The sequence below is a fragment of the Pediculus humanus genome, genomic scaffold, assembly GCF_000006295.1.
Source record: "Pediculus humanus corporis 1103172108303 genomic scaffold, whole genome shotgun sequence".
NCBI classification, from domain to species: domain Eukaryota; kingdom Metazoa; phylum Arthropoda; class Insecta; order Psocodea; family Pediculidae; genus Pediculus; species Pediculus humanus.
Genome location: NW_002987872.1, coordinates 170,042 through 176,835, shown reverse-complemented (window position 1 = coordinate 176,835; position 6,794 = coordinate 170,042). Strand labels below are relative to the sequence as shown.

The following is a 6,794-nucleotide window of genomic DNA, read 5'->3' as shown; positions in this document are numbered from 1 at the left end:
ATTATAATTATAATAATAATAATAATAATAATAATAATAATAATAATAATAATAATAATAATAATAATAATAATAATAATAATAATAATAATAATTATTATTATTATTATTATTATTATTATTATTATTATTATTATTTTTGTTTTTTTGTTCATTGCGATGACTTTTATAAATGTTATTTTAAATAAGCCGGTGGCAATACCGTTTCTTTTTTTTTTTTTGTTTTGAAAAACTTTTTCAAAGACGTTTTTATGCGAAAAAAAACAAAAAAAAAACTGGATTGAAAGTCATTTAAAAAATAAAAAAATAAACTAAAAGAAAAGAAATGAAAAGAAAAAAGAAAAAAGAAAAGAAAAGAAAAAAAAAGTGTTTTTACATAATTCAAAAAGTTTTTAAAAACATTTTTTTTTTATAAAAAAAAAAAAAAAAAAGTAAGAAAAACGTTAAAACAATCAAATCTACGTTTACGTTTTAAATGTTTTAAAACAATATCGGCGAAGGGTGGGGGTGAAAGGGTAGGAAGATGGAGGGGAGAAAAGGGTGAGGAAAACAAAAAAAAACGTCCAAAAATAAAAAAAAAAGATAAATGGATTTAAAATGTAATTTTTTTTTCTTTTTTTTTTTTTTTGTATTTTGTATTTTATACATGAAATTTACGAAATGAAAAAAAAATATCAATGCTGCCAACCTAAATTATTTTTTTATTATTATATTAAAAAAAAAAAAAAAAAAGAGAGAAACGAGAAGACATTTACATAAAATTGGCCAAATCTCGTTGGTTTTTTGCCAATAATTTGCTTATTTAACAAAAAAAAGAAAAAAAAATTATTTTTTCTACCCCGAAATATTTTCTTCTTTATTATTATTATTATTATTAATAATAATGAAAATGATAATAATTTTAGTAAAAAAAAAAAAATTTGCGCACAAAAATCAAAATTTAATTAAATTTTAATTAAAAAACTAAATCAAAATAAAAATAAAATAAAAAATAAAAACGCCAACGATAAAAATTTTTTACGTAATATTTTATTAATTAAAAAACAAAACTTTTAATTATTATAAAATAATTTTTAATTATTATTATTATTATTATTATTATTATTATTATTATTAAACGGCAAAACAAATTAAAAAAACAAAAAAAAAATTATTTTAATAAATTTTTAATCTTAATTATAATAATAATAATATTTGTATTATATATATACGCATAAATAAATAATTTTGTTTTTCGTTTTTTTTTGCTTTTTCCCCTTTTTCGCCCCCCCTCTAAAAATTGTTTTCAAACTTTTAATTTCTCGATTTTATATTTTTAATAATTTGTAACAAATTTATTATTATTATTATTAATATTATTATTATTATTATTATTATTATTATTATTATTATTATTATTATTATTATTCAAAAAACTTTTATATATTTAATGTTGTTAAAATAAAATTATCCCGTTTTAAATAAAAAAATAAATTAAAAATTATAATTAAATCGTGTAATCGGCGAGTCTTTAACATTCAGCCCCTCCCTCTCTTCTTCCCCCCCTTCTAAAATGAAAAATTAATAATAATAATAATACTATCTATCAGGGAGAGTTAGGGACTTATCCGAAGCCACTACCCAACTAAAACTCTTGGACGTTTTTGACTTTTTTTCTGTAGGGAGGAGCGTTTGAAAATTAAACAAACTCCACTGACAGTACTCGAACCCACGACTCTCAACTCGGTGACTTTTTGGGACCGATCTTTCCCTTTTCAGGCTCAACCTGGCCATCTCGAGCTCTCACAAGACATCCAAGTTGAAGACTCACCCCAGGAGTCACCCAATTAATCCCAGAACCCCCCACCCTTAAAACATCCTTCCTACCCAGCCTCAGAGTAGTTGATTGACAGGAGTACACCACCATTCCTGGCAATAGTGATGCTATATTTTCTATTTCGTCTATAATAATAATAATAATAATAATAATAATAATAATAATAATAATAATAATAATAATAATAATAATAATAATAAAATTTCAATATAAAATAAAATTAAATAATTTGAAAACAACAAGAACAACAACAACAACAACAAAGTAACAATAATGTCAAAAAAAAAAAACAATAAATATTAAATTTGATTTTAAAACGTTAAGATATAAGTAAAACAAAATTAATATGAAAGTTTTATGTGAAAGTTATGAAAGATTAAAAGTTTAAACGGATGTGCAAATTTTGGTTTTAGTTCAATCACCAAAGAATTAAAATAGATTCAAACCAATAAATTTATAACTAAAACTTTAACTATTTTATTACGTTTTATAACATTTTACATTTATTATTATTATTAATAATAATTTTATTATTGTTGTATAAAATCTATGTATAAAACGCTACGTGTATATGCAAATCGTATATTCCCATAAAATTTTTTTTTTTTTTTTAATATTAATTTCAGGTTTTTCAGGTACGAATTTTAAAGAAAAAAAAAGTTCGGTTTCGATTTAGAATTCCTACGCTTTACCTTTTTTATATATAATATTGGCAAGGCGTTTGAATTCTGAATCCGAATCAACTGTTTTCCACACGTACAACTAAAAAAAAAAAAAAACTCACCAAATTTAATAAAAATGATAATAATAATAAACGATAAAAAAAAGAAAGAAAAAAGAAATTTCTGGAACATGACGTAAATGTGATTTTTAAAATGATAAATGACGTAACAACAAACCGGAAATAATATATATATATATATATATAAATAATCACGTGTAAAATTGAAATATAACGAATTCAACTACCTGTTACCTTTCTCCTCCTCTTCCTCCTCCTCTTCCTCCTCCTCTTCCTCCTCCTCTCCCCCTCCTTTTTTTTTGTTTTTATAGCGTTGCTACAAATAAACAGAATGTATATATAGATTAAAAACGCGATTGCTTATCATTATTATTATTATTTTTTTTTTGGGTTTCACGAACACGTGACGTGTCTGTGTGTGTCTGTCTGTGTGTTTACGTTATGTGATTTTTTTTTTTTTTTGTCATTGATTAACAAAAACTTTTTTTTTTATTAACGGCTATAAATTTATTTTTATCTAACCTGAAGCTATAAAAGCTATAAAAAAAATAAACCAAATTATTATACTGCATCTATAAAACCGTTTAAATTTAATAATTTATTACGTGATAAAATTTACTTTTCCCCCCTCCTCCCTCCCTTACAATAATTTTATTATTGTTATTATTACGACATATTGTGTAATTATTATTATTATTATTATTATTATTATTATTATTTTTATACGCGTGTGTATATGTACATACTTTATAGCCTGAATAAAATGTTTATATTTGTTAAAGTAATTGCTATACATATTTATTTTTTAATGTTTACCTTATGCAGAGAAAAATTATTATTATTATTTTTTTTTTTTTGTTTACACGAGTTATCATTTTGTTTAACGTAATAATTCGATAAGTATTTTCTCGTTTGACATTTTGGGAGGGCGGTGGAAAAAAATGATGATGGGAGGAGGAGGAAGGGAGGGAGGAAGAAGGAGAGAGAGTATGAAGGAGAAAATAAAAGAAAATTTTTTATTTTTTTTTAATAATTTTTTTCTCCTTGTTTTTTTTTTTTTTACAAACAATGAAATTTTTATAATTTTAATTAAAAAAATATTTTAAATATTTGAATAACAAAAACAAGAAGAAAAAAGGGGGGGGGGGGGGGGGGGGGGGAAAAATGGATGAAAAATTACTGTTTTCCTTTTAAAAAATTTTATTTTGCTGTCGGATATTAAAAAAAAAAAAAAAAAAAAAAAAAAAAAAATTTTTTTTTTATATATCGTGAACCTTTGATCGCGTCCGGTAGCCATTTTGTAATTTTATTAATATTATTTATTTATTTTACGATCGGTAAAATAAAAAAAAAGGAAAAAATCCCCAATTTTTCCCCACTCTTTCCTCTCCTTCTTTTCGTCTTCTCTTCATTCTCCTACTAATTTGAAAATTTGCAACAGCAAATAAAAAAGGGAAAAAGTCGGGAAGTGAACAAAAAAAAAAAATCGAATAAAAATTAAAATAAATTATCCTACCTTTTCCCCTACTTTCCCCCTACTCCCCTACCCCTCCCCTCTGAAAAAAAAACAGATATTGATGATAATAATTTAAAATTTCATTGATAAAAAAACAAATAATAATAATAATAATTTTCTATAGAGGAATCGGTGTATATACAGATAAAAGATAAATGTGTAAAAAACTGTAGATAAAATAACCTTTTTAAGGGATTTTGGGAATTCAAAAAAAAGGAAAAAAATGACTTTGAAATATTAAAAAAAAAAAGGAAAAAAAAATCGTTGACGTTGGTTTGATACCTTTTCCTTTTTTTTTTTTTTTGTAAACGAAAAAGGAAAAAAAGGCAAAAAAAAAGATTTAAATTTAAAGGCGTTATTTTTTTATATCTTAAAAAATAATCAGGTTTAAAATTTTTTTTTTAACGTTTTTATTAAACCGAAATTTTAAAACGCGATAAAAAAAAAACAAAACAGGAAAAAAAAGGAAAAACTTTCTATTACAATTAAAAACGTTGGTTGAAAGAAGAAGAAAAAAGGAAAAGTTTTCAAATTTGCTACGGAGTTTTTAATTTTTTTTTATCTTCTGCTGTTAATGGCAATCCAAACTAACCAATCATGTGAAAGCTAAGGTTTTTTCAATTTTTTCCAATCAAAATACGTGATTCGAATATAGTAAATAAAAATAAATTGGGGGGAGAGCGGAGGCGGGGGGAAGGAAAGAAAAAATCCAATCGTGTGATGATTATGATATTACGTCATCACAAAACGCATAAAAATAATTCTCTTGTCCGGTATAAAATAATAATCAAACCGGAAATGACGTGTTTTTTTTTTTTTTTAAATTCTCTCTCACATCCTTTATAAAAAAAATTTTTTTTATTATTAGTATCATTATCATTATTTTAATTATCGATTATTTCATTTTATTTATAAAAATGGCGTCACAATTGAAAAACGTCGTCGTTTTGTATTCAAAAAAAAAGAAAAAGTTTTTTAAAAAGTCGTTAAATATTTATCAAGAAAAAATGGAAGGAAAAAAAAAAATTGTGTTTGATGTGAAATCTGTATTAGGAAATGAGAGAGTTAAAAATTGAAAAGCGAGAGAGAGAGAGAGGGGAAAAGAGAGAGAAAAGATGTCGGGGCGAGCGAGCAAGAGGAAAAGAAAGAATAAAATAAAGGAAATAAAAGAGAGAAAGAGGATGGGAGAGAGAGGGGGGATGGGAAAGTGGTTGGGGAGAGGGTGAAATTGTCGTCGGATGCCTGTAAACGATTCCTTTGACAAAATATTAATTCTAAACTTGTCAAAAATATACCTGAATTCATCCTTTGAAGCATTTCAAGTGCAAAATTACTAAAATCTTGAGTTTAAACGAATCTTTTAACGCAAAAAAATATTTTTTTTTATCCTTATTATTGTGTCGACCCGATAATAATAATAATCCCCCTCCTTATCATCATCCTTGTCATTTTTTTTTTTTTCCCCCTTCCTCCTATACTCTCCTCTTTCCTTTTTTTTCTTTTTTTTCATCATTTTCATCCTCGTTTTTTTTTTTTTTTTTTTTTTCATTTAATTCGGGAAATTTTCTAATTTTTTTTTTTTTTTTAATAATTTTTTTTTGCTGTTGTTTGTTGTTTGTCGTTGTTGTTGTATTTGTAATTTTCAAGATGTAGAGAAAATGATTTTAAATTTAAATTTATTTATAAACGTGAGGATTTTAATTTTTTTTTCTTTTTTCCTTTTTGATTCTGTTTTTTAAATTAAATTTTAATTTGTTTATTTTTTTTTGTCGTCTGCTGACACTTTTACTTTACGTATCAATTAAAATTAAATTTTCCTTTTTTCAATTTTCTTTCGTTCGGTTACGTTCTTTCGAAAAAAAATAAAAATAAAAATTCAATCAAATATTTTTTCTTTTCCTTTGAAAAACAAAAAAAAAAAAAGAAAAACTTTACTAATAACTATTTTAAAATATTTTTAAAGTTTTATTATATAATAATAATAATGATAAATTATTATTAATTAATAAATAATAATCGATTTATTGATTGTCTTATAAAAAAAAAAAAAAATTTTCCTTTTTTTCCTTTTTCCCCCCCTTTTTTTCCCCTTGTTTTTACAACCCCACGGATTTTATTTATTATTTAACACTTGAGGTTGTGGCGTTTCTATAAAAATGTTTTCCTTTTTCCCTTTTTTCTCTCCTTTTTTTCCTTTTGGAAACCGGTTGTTGACAGGTTTTTACAAAACGTGAAAAGAATACAAAAAATAAAATATTTTGAAACAAAGAAAAAAATAAAGGAAAACGAAAGGGGAAAAAAAAAAGGAAAAACAGAAAAGGAAAGAAAACAATAATAATGGATGACAATAGGGTAAAACGTTTAGGCGGTTGTAATGATAATGATAACAATAATAATAATAATTATTATTATTATCATTTATTTATTTATTTAACATTTTTTATTTTGCTGGCATTAATTTATCATAATCATCATCATCATCATTATTATCATTATTATTATTATTATTATTATTATTATTATTATTATTATTATTATTACTATTTAACTAATGATCATCGTTATTTATGGCAAGAAATGACAAAAAAAAAAAAAATTTTTTCATTTTTCTTTTTTTCGCCGTCATTTTCATTTATTTATTTATTTATTTTAAAAATTTTCAACATTTTAATTTGACAACTTTTTTCTTTTTTTTTTAATTAATAAATTTTTTGTTTGCG

At 23.2% G+C, this 6,794-nt stretch overlaps 1 non-coding gene across 1 annotated transcript; it reads left to right on the top strand.

Annotated features, from left to right (window-relative positions):
* Positions 1 to 2,467: 2,467 nt before the first annotated feature.
* Phum_PHUM573170 lies at positions 2,468 to 2,567 on the top strand. Its single transcript, XR_009833546.1, has one exon. It is a non-coding gene; the product is annotated as a microRNA, putative (microRNA).
* The last annotated feature ends 4,227 nt before the right edge of the window (positions 2,568 to 6,794 follow it).